We start from the raw sequence: 14321 nt of genomic DNA, 5'->3' as shown, positions 1-14321 counted from the left end.
TTCGCCATTCTAACAAACCTAGAAGTTGGTTCCTACCAAATAGCCCTTAGGAAAATAATGAGCAGCTCATATCTAGCTGTGCATGGGGCAGTAAGGACTTGGGATGAAAAAGTGTGCTTTCTCAAATGATATATATCACAACTCCCTTTTTATGAAGCAGGTACCTTTAGATAACCACTACATAAAAAAGTAATTGCACCTATTTTGAACTCAGTCAGCTGCAGCCAAGTAGATTTACTTGATTTTACTGAATGAATAAATAAGCTCAAAACACTGCAAGTTCAAGAAAGATGAACACTGATGGGCATAAAATAATTTTAGAACAAAGGATGACCTCTTGAACACTTGCAGTTCAAGTTCAACACAATGCAGAAAGTTTCCTCTCTAATTACATACTCAAAAACAAGCATCTTTTGTGTGTGTGTGTGTGTGTGTGTCAACAATGATACTAGGTTTCATGGACAGACCACTGCATGAGAAAATCATTTTTAAGAGAAAAACTGTTCTCAGCTCAAAGCCTGCAGCCTCGAATTAGAACAGCTGTAAGATAGATGGGTCATTCTATTTTTATGACTAATATATCCTCAGAGCTGTGCACACATGGGGGACCTTATTAAAGGATCTTTGTTAGCATGTTTCAACTGGCTATATTAATTGCTATATATTGTGTAAAGGGTAGACAATGACCATAAGCTGAATCTACCAGAAATGCCTGCATCATTTCTCTCTAGTACCTTCTTTTTTTCTTCCAGCTCAAGCAGTGCAAGAGCCTTGCAAATGAGGAAAAAAGAACTCTGCAACTTGTGTTGACAGCACTTAATAGTAGATCTGAGCTGCAGATCTCTGCAAGAAGCTGCCATATCTGACTCTGTGCTTCATCACCACCAGAACTGAAGCAATCTCAGCAACTTCTGATGACATGTATATTTGAACATGTTGTTTTTAAACAATTTTCATCACCAAATGATGTAGTGGCAATTCTTACCCTGGGAATGTGTAGACACTATCATCATGATCTGCCAAGACATCTTCAGATATATTGTGTTTCCACTCTCCTGGAGAAATGTGGCAAGGTTATTTGAGGGGTTGCTGTATGTCACAACTTGAATGCTTCTTGCTAGACCATCAATTCTATGTATTTACGTTCAAGTGTGGCATTGGAAAAAGATTTTTTTTTTTTTTTTTTGGACACAGCACATTCTGAACAACTCTTGTGTGTACATAAACTTTAATTTTTTCATTCTCAAATGTATTTGTATTATGTAGCGCTTGTTGAACCCTTCCACGCAGTCAATTTGAAAAATTATACGAATTATTTAATATGAGGGAACAATTATATTTATAATATTTAATTGCAAATTAATCATACTAATTTCCAGGTTGATTCTGACCATTGTTTTTTTTTCGTATGTTTGTTTGTTTGTTTTCAGATCCTACTTAGATACTGTTATGCAGTAAGTGAAAAAAGCTCTGCTTTACCTTGGACCAGAACCTTCGTCCTGGTTTACAGTCCTTCAGTTGCCACTGGTTATTTATGAAACATGTCACTTTTGTCATGTAATATTCTGGGGTCTCAGAGGTTACTTATACAGCAGTCCCTGGGGAAATGATACTTAAATAAATAATCAATCAGGAAGTTTAGAATGGTGTACCTCCATGGGGAGAAAGGGCTTTTAATATTATTTTTATGTATGTGTAACAAAAATGTCACTTTGAAAAGGGATGTATTTTGCTAACAGACCATTACAAGTAACTAGTGTTCAGAATTTTTAAAGTAAAGATTCAGGAAAGACTCCATTCAAATTCAACAGAATCAATGTTAAAATGTCAGCAGAAAGCAAATGCAGACCATCTACAATGTGTATAAAACAGCCCAACTCTTCCTACTAGTTGCAGCAAGTTCTTTTGATATGATAGGATATATCAGAAGCTGTAAGTTTTACTTTTCTTCAGTTGCAATGCTTGTTATAAATACTCTCCGAAGTTTAACATAGGATGCAGAAAGCAACTTGATAAAACTCAGTATACTGAATGAAATAACTTTTGAATCCTTTCTCCCACAACACAAGTCTTCTCTTTCCATAGATCTCTTAGCTTAAGCCTCTCCTTTTCTCACTGAAAAGTATTTCAGAATGGTAAAAGTTTTCACATGCTGTCTTTGGAGGGGTATTTTTATTTAACTGTTTATTTATTTATTTACTTATTTATATTGTGGATTTGTGCATTTGGAGGATACATGGAGTGTTGAAAAGAACCACTTCCCTGTGAGAAGACATTGAAATGTGAAAAGTAGAAAGGTCCCTCTTTGTTCAATTATTATTTATTCTGAATTTAGGAAAATAATATTGAGTAAAAGAAAGAAAGGGAAATCTGTGGGTATTTTTGTTTGTTTTCTCTTTGTAGAAGTCTATAAGTAGTGTGGTTATGATAATATATAAAGGTGTTTTTTTGTTTGTTTGTTTGTTTTTTTGGTCTGTTCTATCGATTCAAGACAAAAATCCTTTCTAAGCCTGCTGAGAAATTGAGAAATTGTGAATTCATTGCAGTAATTGATGCACTGATTAGAAACTTCTTTCTGGAACATGAAAGCTCTTTTGAGGCATGGTATACAATTTGGGACTGTTTGGGGACTGAAAGCCTCATACAGAGGGAACTGTGTTAGCTCTGCTTTATGGAGGAAAAGTGTCAAAAGATAAGAAAAAAATCAACTCTTACAATATATTGTTATACTTGAAGACACAATATGTAATCATATGTTCATAAATCTGACAATTTTGCAGCACAAAACTGAAAAATTTAATTAATTGTTGGATGTCTTAAACTAAAAATTTCTTGTACAAGCAATCTTTTCTACTTGCGTTAGATCTTTTCACTTACGCTGTTCACTTCTTCTCTCTCTGTCGTCATTTGCTCATAATATATTGTTAATGTGTCATTTTTTCATTGCCCTTAAAAAAAAAACACACACAAACAAACAAAAAAACAACACTAACGCTTGCTATTCACATTTCTTTGGTGGTCAGTAGCTGGAAGTCACTGGAGATTTTATGCATTCATCTGAGAGGACAACTTTTTAAGATAGTCATATACTGATGCCATTAAAACAGAAACATGGTAGAACAGTGCAGGGGGGTAAAGTAATACATACAACCAGTAAAAACAATTAAGAATTTTTTGCATAGAGAATATAACAGATGTGTACTTTGTGGATGGGGTGAACCATTGCCATTACCATTGAAGAGGACTTTACCAGGTTCGGACTCTGTCTTGTTCTGGTGTAGGCCAGAGTTTTGGGTCATCTCAGAAGAATAAATGCAGCACAATAATGAAGAGAGAGGGATGGCAGGGGAGAAGATTTTTCTTTTTCCCTTGAAGTTGGAGGGTGGAAGTTATACCTGTGCAGTAGCAGGTAAAACATGAAGATTAAGAAGAAACTGAAGTATGACAGCACACGATGGTGTGGGAAGCAGTAGATTCTTGATGGAGATATGGAAATGGATGTACAGCTTGTATCTCACAGGCTCTGTGTCCTGCCAGACATTGGCTTTTTCTCTCTCTTGTGCTCTGATGTTTCACAGCCTGGGAGGCATTAATGAGGGCAGACCCTGCCTTCTGTGTCACCACTTAATCAAGCCCTGCAAGGGCAGGATATGGAGCAGGGAGTGTACAGAAACGCTTTTTCACTGCTGGGGGAGAAAGAAAAAGAAATAAAAAAAACAACTGTACATCTGCTGTTAAGGAGAAATTGGTCAGCTGAAATGAGGTCATGCAGCAGGCTGGTTCTCTTGACAATTTGCTGACTGCTTTTAGCTTTCACGCAGCAGTGACAGTAAAACCTGACTGTTTTCAAAATGTAGATTCAGAACAGAACCACAGTAGGGTTTTCAGGACCAGGACCAGTAGAAAGGCAATAAAAGAACTGGAGAGGGACTAGTGATGCACAATTATAGCCATGGATTAAAAACTGCAGTGAAGATCAGGGACTACTTCACAAAATAACACTGAGGCAAAAGAGCTTTTCCCATTCATATATATTACAATATGATATATGATAACATATATATGTATATTATATATATATATATACACACATACACCTCGATTTTAATAACAGGTGGTGTTTTCAAAGCCCTCTATACATTTATCTCCTGAAAAGCCAGATGCAGAGGAGTATACATTTATCCTCCAATGGTTGTGGGAATAAAGGGCAAGCCAAGCCACTCAGGATGAAGACAGCAAGGAAAAACTGCCAGCCTCAAGACAGATGTCTGCTGGGCTATAGGCACTTCTGTTTGACCTTGGGAACCAGACAAAAATCTGCTATAGGACACAGAAAGTAACATAGTTATGGTTTTTTTGTTGTTGTTGTTTTTAATCACATTTTCATTATACTCACAATACATTAAAAATCAGTATAAAAACTGGAGGAAATAGCACAACAACGGAGAATTAGCAACTTGGCTACATGAAGGGTTACTGGTCCATTCAGCTTGTTAATAACTGAGGGACTGTGCACCTCCTATTTGGAACTGTGTCCATATAAAAAGCACAGGGAATTTAGGATGTTTCTCCTCCTGTCCTGCCCAAAGGGAGTTCAGTAAATTACAAATTGACTCACAGCTGTGTTCTACAAGATATTTGTTTCATTCAGTTGTGTTAATGTCTCAGACCTATCGTCATGGGGCATGGCTCACAAAATGCAACATTGGATCGGCATTTAGCCTGCTGACTCTATGATTATTAATGTATTGGGATTTAAGTTCTAAGGGTACTTCTTCAATAAGACCCAGGCCTAAGGGCTGCTCCATTGCCTATACAGTATTCAAGAACAGTAGCACAATGTTGGAAGAGGCAATAAAACACTACTGCAGAAAACTTCTGTGACTTCATATTTTCTGGCAGAGAGGGAATAGCAAAGTAAGAGCTACTCAGAGCAATGTTTGTGCCACAGCCAAAGGATTCTTTTATAGGAGAACAGTAAGACACAGGTCCGAGTTTCAACTGACTCACCTGGAAATTAAGTTAAGCACAGGACTAAATAAGTGGGGGCAGAGGGAGAGGAAAGAGGAAAGGTGAGCAAGTTAGGCCACCGATCTTAATAGCAGAAAAAAAATAAAAAATAAAATAATCTTCAAGTCGAGGAAAGTGATTGTCCGGCTCTACTCTGCGCTGGTGCGGCCTCACCTCGAGTACTGTGTGCAGTTCTGGGCACCACAGTACAAAAAGGACATTAAACTGGTGGAGAGTGTCCAGAGGAGGGCGACGAAGATGGTGAAGGGCCTAGAGGGGAAGACATATGAGGAGCGGCTGAGGTCACTGGGCCTGTGCAGCCTGGAGAAGAGGAGGCTGAGGGGGGACCTCATCGCAGTCTACAACTTCCTCGCGAGGGGGAGTGGAGAGGCAGGTGGCCTATTCTCCGTTATCACCGGTGATAGGACCCGCAGGAATGGTGTGAAGCTGAGGCAGGGGAAGTTTAGGCTGGACATCAGGAAGAGGTTCTTCACCGAGAGGGTGGTTGCACACTGGAACAGGCTCCCCAGGGAAGTAGTCACTGCACCAAGCCTGTCTGAATTTAAGAAGCGATTGGACTATGCACTTAGTCACATGGTCTAAACTTTTGGGTAGACCTGTGTGGTGCCAGGAGTTGGACTTGATGATCCTTATGGGTCCCTTCCAACTCGGGATATTCTATGATTCTATGATTCAAGCAGAAATTGGTACCCATATAGAAAAAGGTATGTAAATTTTGTATACAGAGTGGTGACATTGACAAGGAAGTCTTGTTCCTGGATGTCTTGTCCTGTCTGAAACAAAAGGGAGACTCAGATAAAAGCTGTGGTTGCAAGGCTTGTTTGTGTAGTATTGAAATAATCATATTTCCCTTCCTCCCCGCTCCCTCCCTTCCCCCCTAACCCCCCCCCCCCCCCCCCCCCCGATAGTCATAAGAATATTACACGTGAAGTAAAATAGACATTTATTTTCAGTGGGCTAACAAGTCTGCAGCAAGCATAGATAGTGAACAGTTGTGATAAGACTGGTATGTGTGCTGATATCTGTCATCTGATAAAGATGACAGATCTGTATTCAACAGATACTTTAAGATGACACACACTAGAATTACGTAGTTTTTTCAAAAATATGAACCGATATGGATTTCTGTGTTTGTTCTTAGCAGCACTGTGTTATTTCAGTTTAATTTTTGTATGACAAAAATTTATATGTTACCATTTCACATATAGAACAATTATATATAAATAATTTGGTTTGAATAAGTCATCATAGAAGAGTCGTTTAATTTTTAAAAATATTGTCTTGACTTTTGTTTACAAACAAACCGTACGTAATATAGCATGTTTAGAATTCCTACAGAATTTACTTGTTCAGCCTCACAAAGTATTTTATATTTAGTGGACTTTGTAAGATATCTTCTACATGGTTATTAATCATGTTCAAATCTTTTGTTCCTTTGCTATGTTTCATTCTGATTGACATTGTTAATGAGAAATGTGCATTTTAAAAATTATTTTTCATCTATTAAATAACATTTTTTCCCCTCAATAGGCTCATTAATGACACTTCCTACATTGATAATAGCAGTAATCTTAAGACAAAGTTTGCAAAGCCCACCTTTGTATTTCAGCCATTGTATTCTATTGCCAGTCTGTTTTACACAAGCACAAGGAATTCAGGTTCAGTTGCAGTCAGTGTTCTGCAAATACAGACAACTGTTCCTGCTCTCAGTCTCATTACGGATCCTAGGCCAGGAGCTGGCGGGGCTCATAGAGAGAGCTTTAAACTAGGCAAGAAGGGGGACGGGGCTCAAACAAGGCTTGTTGGAGCCGTGCCGGGGGAAACAATGGCTAGGCTGGGGAAGATGGCAATGGCCCAGCTGAAGTGCATCTACACTAATGCACGCAGCATGGGTAACAAACAGGAGGAGCTGGAAGCCATCGTGCAGCAGGCAGGCTACGACTTGGTTGCCATCACGGAGACGTGGTGGGACCGCTCCCACGACTGGAGTACTGCAATGCCTGGCTATCGGCTCTTCAGGAGGGACAGGCAGCACAGAGGGGGTGGTGGCGTGGCTCTCTACATTAGAGAATCTTTTGATGTTGTGGAACTCCAGGCTGGGAATGATAAGGTTGAATCCCTGTGGGTTAGGATCTGCGGGAAGGCCGGCAAGGCTAGCATCCTGGTCGGGGTCTGTTATAGACCGCCGAACCAGGATGAGGAGACGGATGAGGAGTTTTATAGGCAACTGACAGAAGTTGCAAAATTGTCGGCGCTTGTCCTCGTGGGGGACTTCAACTTCCCGGATATATCCTGGAAACACAACACGGCACAGAGAAAGCAGTCTAGGAGGTTTCTGGAGAGCGTGGGAGATAGCTTCCTGACGCAGCTGGTCAGTGAACCTACCAGGGGTGGTGCCCCGCTAGACCTTCTCTTCACAAACAGAGAAGGACTGGTGGGAGATGTGGTGGTCGGAAACTGTCTTGGGCAGAGTGACCACGAAATGGTAGAGTTCTCTATTCTTGGCGAGGCCAGGAAGGGGACCAGTAAAACTGCTGTCTTGGACTTCCGGAGGGCTGACTTTGAGCTGCTCAGGACGCTGGTTGGCCGAGTCCCTTGGGAGGCGGTTCTGAAGGGCAGAGGAGTCCAGGAAGGCTGGGCGCTCCTCAAGAAGGAAATCTTAACGGCACAGGAGCGGTCCGTCCCCACGTGCCCAAAGACGAGCCGGCGTGGAAGAAGACCGGCCTGGCTCAACAGAGAGTTGCGGCTTGTGCTTAGCAGAAAAAAGAGGGTTTATAATCTTTGGAAAAAAGGGCGGGCCACTGAGGAGGACTACAAGGATGTAGCGAGGCTGTGCAGGGAGAAAATTAGAAAGGCCAAAGCTCATCTGGAGCTCAACCTGGCTACTGCCGTTAAAGACAACAAAAAATCCTTTTACAAATATATCAATGCGAAACGGAGGACTAAGGAGAATCTCCATCCTTTACTGGATGCGAGGGGAAACCTAGTTACTAAGGATGAGGAAAAGGCTGAGGTGCTTAATGCCGCCTTTGCCTCAGTCTTTAGCGGCAATACCGGTTGTTCTCTGGATACCCAGTGCCCTGAGCTGGTGGAAGGGGATGGGGAGCAGGATGTGGCCTTCGCCATTCATGAGGAAATGGTTGGCGACCTGCTAAGGAGCTTGGATGTGCGCAAGTCGATGGGGCCGGATGGGATGCACCCGAGGGTACTGAAAGAACTGGCGGAGGAGCTGGCCGAGCCGCTTTCCATCATTTATCGGCAGTCCTGGCTATCGGGGAAGGTCCCAGTTGACTGGCGGCTAGCCAATGTGACGCCCATCTATAAGAAGGGCCGGAGGGCAGACCCGGGGAACTATAGGCCTGTCAGTTTGACCTCAGTGCCAGGAAAGCTCATGGAGCAGATTATCTTGAGGATCATCACGCAGCACTTGCAGGGCAAGCAGGCGATCAGGCCCAGTCAGCATGGGTTTATGAAAGGCAGGTCCTGCTTGATGAACCTGATCTCCTTCTAGGACAAAGTGACGCGCTTGGTGGATGAGGGAAGGGCTGTGGATGTGGTTTACCTTGACCTCAGTAAGGCTTTTGACACCGTTCCCCACAATATTCTCCTCAAGAAACTGGCTGCTCGGGGCTTGGACTGGCGTACGCTTCGCTGGGTTAGAAACTGGCTGGATAGCCGGGCCCAGAGAGTTGTGGTGAATGGAGTCAAATCTGGTTGGAGGCTGGTCACAAGTGGTGTCCCCCAGGGCTCGGTACTGGGGCCGGTCCTCTTTAATATCTTTATCGATGATCTGGATGAGGGCGTCCAGTGCACCCTCAGTAAGTTTGCAGATGACACCAAGCTAAGTGCATGTGTCGATCTGCTCGAGGGCAGGAAGGCTCTGCAGGAGGATCTGGATAGGCTGGAGCGATGGGCTGAGGTCAACTGTATGAAGTTCAACAAGGCCAAGTGCCGGGTCCTGCACCTGGGGCGCAACAACCCCAAGCAGAGCTACAGGCTGGGAGATGAGTGGTTGGAAAGCTGCCTGGCCGAGAAGGACCTGGGAGTATTGGTTGATAGTCGGCTGAATATGAGCCAGCAGTGTGCTCAGGTGGCCAAGAAGGCCAACAGCATCCTGGCCTGTATAAGAAGCAGTGTGGCCAGCAGGTCTAGGGAAGTGATTGTGCCCCTGTACTCGGCTCTGGTGAGGCCGCACCTTGAGTACTGTGTTCAGTTTTGGGCCCCTCGCTACAGGAAGGACATGGACGTGCTCGAGCGAGTCCAGAGAAGGGCGACCAAGCTGGTGAGGGGTCTGGAGAACAAGTCTTACGAGGAGCGGCTGAGGGAGCTGGGCTTGTTCAGCCTGGAGAAGAGGAGGCTCAGGGGCGACCTTATCGCTCTCTACAGTTACCTTAAAGGAGGCTGTGGCGAGGTGGGGGTTGGTCTGTTCTCCCACGTGCCTGGTGACAGGACGAGGGGGAATGGGCTAAAGTTGCGCCAGGGGAGTTTTAGGTTGGATGTTAGGAAGTACTTCTTTACCGAAAGGGTTATTAAGCATTGGAACGGGCTGCCCAGGGAGGTGGTGGAGTCACCATCCCTGGAGGTCTTTAAAAGACGTTTAGATGTAGAGCTTAGCGATATGGTTTAGTGGAGTACTTAGTGTTAGGTCGGAGGTTGGACTCGATGATCTTGAGGTCTCTTCCAACCTAGAAATCTGTGTCGAAAAAAAATCACAGTAGAAATAAAAAGAAAGAAATTTTCAAGCAGCCAAGACATAGTGTGCCAAAGCAAGTGAATGTATTACATTATGTTTGACTGCAAAGTCTCCTTTTATTTAACCTGCAGAATTAAGTACATATTCTGATTACTTCCTTTCTTTCCCTTTCCTTTCCTTCCCTTTCCTCTCCTTTATCATTTTTCAGATGAAAAACGTAAGGAAAAATATAATTTAGTAGAGTGATTTGAAGTATTCATTTGTAGTGTTTCCCTAAGTCTGTGTGGTCAGAGCAAAATCAGACAAAAGAAACAGCTCCCTTCAGGAATAAGTGATGACAACGACAAGACTGTAACCCTGAAATCTTCATTTGTAACTTTCTGATGCTTTGCCTAAGTCTAAACCAAAATAAATGAAATATTGTATTGTAAGTGCTTGGACAGGGCCATCTGCGCTGGTGCGGCCTCACCTCGAGTACTGTGTGCAGTTCTGGGCACCACAGTACAAAAAGGACATTAAACTGGTGGAGAGTGTCCAGAGGAGGGCGACGAAGATGGTGAAGGGCCTAGACGGGAAGACATATGAGGAGCGGCTGAGGTCACTTGGCCTGTTCAGCCTGGAGAAGAGGAGGCTGAGGGGGGACCTCATCGCAGTCTACAACTTCCTTGCAAGGGGGAGTGGAGAGGCAGGTGACCTATTGTCCATTATCACCAGTGATAGGACCTGCGGGAACAGTGTGAAGCTGAGGCAGGGGAAGTTTAGGCTGGACATCAGGAAGAGGTTCTTCACCGAGAGGGTGGTTGCACACTGGAACAGGCTCCCCAGGGAAGTAGTCACTGCACCAAGCCTGTCTGAATTTAAGAAGCGATTGGACTGTGCACTTAGTCACATGGTCTAAACTTTTGGGCAGACCTGTGCGGTGCCAGGAGTTGGACTTGATGATCCTTATGGGTCCCTTCCAACTCGGGATATTCTATGATTCTATGATCTGCACCACTTCTTGTTTGAGGCAGGCCTGCGGATGTTGTGGCTGGACAGAGCCCATGGCTGGGCAGGGCAGGGCCATGGGGAGCTGGAGCCCAGACCTGCTGCAGCTTTGCTGGGGCAGGGGCTGACAGCCTCAGGGCTGATGTGGGGTCCTGAGCCTGGGCAGGGTTAAAGAATTTGAGGTAATGGGAGAGGAATGGTAAGGCCTGCAGTGCTCGCAAAGCCCGGACAATATCTTCCATTGCAATTTAGGCAGCTGTTTATTGAGTGTTATAGTTTGTTCTTGAAAGTTTGCATAGGCCATTTTGATTCATCTCTCTCTGTTTCTCTCTTCTATTAAAAACAAACAAAAAACAGACAAACAAAAAACAGGTATCATCACACTGTACTCTAGTTTTAATATGGAAGACATAGAGGGAAACACCTTTTTCATTTATACATGGGTCCTTTTGTGAAAAGTGGCCATTTCAGACCCTTGGGTGAGACTTTCAGATGTGGACATTGGGTCCAGCCAGCTCCCATGAACCACAGTCGAAGGAAGCCCTTTTGCATCCATTCTACAAGGGGCATCAGAGACTTGAAGCCAATGGGATGAACCAGCATTCATAGCAGAGCTCTTCTGGGCGTGGGAAGGTCATAATGCTGAACAATGGCCTGATTTTGTCAGTATAAAAATAGGTTCATATTTATCTGCAGAAAAAAAAAACTAAAACTGATCATTCGATAAAAGTGATCATCCCTCATGCTGGTTAAACAAAGTATAAACACTGATTAATAACAGAAACATCTCAACATGTTACAGGACATGCACCAAAACTTGAGGTTTAGGTAAAAATAAGTAAATGCTATTAAGTTAATTTTCTTTCTTCTTCTTCTTCTTCTTCTTCTTCTTCTTCTTCTTCTTCTTCTTCTTCTTCTTCTTCTTCTTCTTCTTCTTCTTCTTCTTCTTCTTCTTTTCTTCTTCTTCTTCTTTTCTTCTTCTTCTTCTTTTCTTCTTCTTCTTCTTCTTCTTGTATCGTTTTAATACCATCCCAGTCTATTTTTAGATAAGTAAACTTGGGATTTTTACTCTTGAGAGAACTGATTTTCTGTGGGTATCGAAATGATTTAAATCCCTTCATAGGCCATGAGACATCACTTTCAATATCTATATGAAAATTGTGGTTGACATACAATATTGCCAGCCCCAAGTATTCAGCATTAATGTGCCAGATTCCCTAAAGAACAGAGAAATGAGTTAACAAAATGAAAGCAATATTATTATTATTTTTTTTAGTGTGGTTATATTTGCCTTTTTGCTTTTCAATCTTTAGTGTAAATTGATTCATATTTGCAAAAAAAATCTCAAAGACTAGGGTTAGAAGGGGTTGAGTATTTGTCTTATTTTAAATAAACAAGATCATTGAGAATGAAATTGTTTTTAAGGCTACCATCTATTCAATTGCATGATCTGCTGTCTCATCTGACCTGGGAAAGCCATTGCTGTTTTCAATATGAAGCCAGCCTCTTAATATAGGCAGAAGGTTTTTTTTTTCTTTATATTTCAGTAGTTCCCAGAAATGTGATAGAAATTGTACAACCAGAAGAGAAAAAAATAAAAAATCAATTCCTGAATTGAAAATCTTTTAGTTTTGCCCATTTTCTTTTCCCAGTGGCACAATAGTGATAGCATTTCTCATTAGCTGTAATGTCTGCTCTTCCTTTAGTATATGTGGCTATACCGCCTTTGACCGTAGAGGAACATTGCTGATTTACATTGTCTCATAAACAGGCCCATTGTTATGCAAGTCTTGTAATTGCATCCACATGATTTCTTTTCAGAGGTTGCTGTTTCTCTTTGCTGTTGGAATCTTAGTGTTCTGGGAACACTAGTAAGAAATGCAGCTTCACCAAGACACTATAAAGACATCAAACGGTGGTCATCCACACTAGCTACGCACACGTCCATTACCCTGAATAGTTCAACTCATTACTAACTGCTGAGCCAGTTCCAGGACTTTTTACCCCTAATACAGTTGATGCTCCATACCTTTCCATGAATTTGTCAGGCATATATATATATTCAACTTGGTCCATCATTTCAGTCTGAAAAATAGTGTTGATATTTCAAAGATATTTTTGACAGCATGTATTTTAGTAACAAGCCAAATTTTATGACTACAGAGGAATTTACATAAATGCACAGGGAAAGCTGAAGGGACTATGTCATAGCTCAGTTAATGTTTATTTATTATGCAATGTGAGAGAATATCTATAGTAAATTGAAAATACCTATCTATCAGTACTATGCCCCATTATTTGATGTCATAAACAGTTTTACTGAAGACTGGATTCTCAAGATATATGAATTGCCCAAACCAGAGGATGTATTGCAGATTACTTGAATGAAATGTAAGTAGTCCCTTTTACTTTTAAAGAATACATAATGCTTTGCATAAAATTGATTCTGCATTGTGCCTTTGACAGACTACAGGGAATGAAATAAAAGGAACAGAACTAATGGCAGAATGGCAGAAAGCATCCTTATTTTTCACTGTTCAGTGTATATTTTCACTTTCACACAAAGAATTCATCGGTGATTTTTTTTGTTTGCTTGTTTTTTTTTTTGTTTTATTTTTTGTTTGTTTTCATTTCTAACAGTCCCTGTTAAGCATCAGATTAGGGTGTTGCCTTTTATTCCCTTTTAATGACAGAACAAGAAAGCAAAGAATGATGTCAAAGAATTTAAGTATTTCAATTTATTTATTTATTTATTTATTGCCATTTTTAGAATTAGTGTTGTTCTGACTGATAAAGTAGGTAGTTTTATGGCATTTCAATAATTTAAAAACACTAAAGGTGTCTCAGTCCCACTGAAGTAAATTCCATTCTCCTAAACTGAATTTGGAAAGATTTTATGTAGGAGAGAAACTGTTTTCAGTTTCATAAGATATGAACATGTTTGAGGTTATTTGGGAAAGACAGAAAATAGGAAAAAGAGACAACCTCAGTGGACCCTAAGGAAGTTCTTCAGGTCATTTTACTTCTCTGTCTTCTGCGTAGCCATCTTTGGTATTGGTCTTCAGAGCACGTGCTTTCCTTTAGCCTGAGACAGGACTGTTCAGCGTGCAATATGGGTCACTGATACTTGATTTCCCTTTTTTGGCCTTCACATAAATCACAAAATTAGTAATACAGAACTTGTACTATTTTTTCATTCAGAAAAAATGATCTATAATTCTGTTCAGCTATTTGAATGTTGTTTGCTTCGTTTTAACAGTAGTTACCTTTTCTTTAAATTGTTCTTTTATCTGAGTTACAAAAGATACACAATTTTGTTATTAATTGACAATTAATGGTATTTAGAAACTGTTCATTTAATTAAAAATATTTTTAATGCAAATATTAATATGAAAGTCAAGAAGAAATGTAAGACATTTCCTACTAGCAGGTGTGGTAAGCTGAACAAGGGAACATATTAAAGTGTTTCATTAGATAAGTGGTTTTTGTTTGGTTGTTTTCTGGTTCATTGTCTTGTGGGGTTGTTTTAATCAATGAATGTATTTTGGTCTAATTGACTTAATTTGCGCTGTAAATATTCCTACTATTGGTTTGACAATACACTTTTGAA

This window comes from Cygnus atratus, chromosome 2, assembly GCF_013377495.2.
Source record: "Cygnus atratus isolate AKBS03 ecotype Queensland, Australia chromosome 2, CAtr_DNAZoo_HiC_assembly, whole genome shotgun sequence".
In the NCBI taxonomy this organism is placed as follows: Eukaryota; Metazoa; Chordata; class Aves; order Anseriformes; family Anatidae; genus Cygnus; species Cygnus atratus.
The sequence above is the reverse complement of the archived record's forward strand: the minus strand, read 5'-3'. Positions refer to the sequence as shown.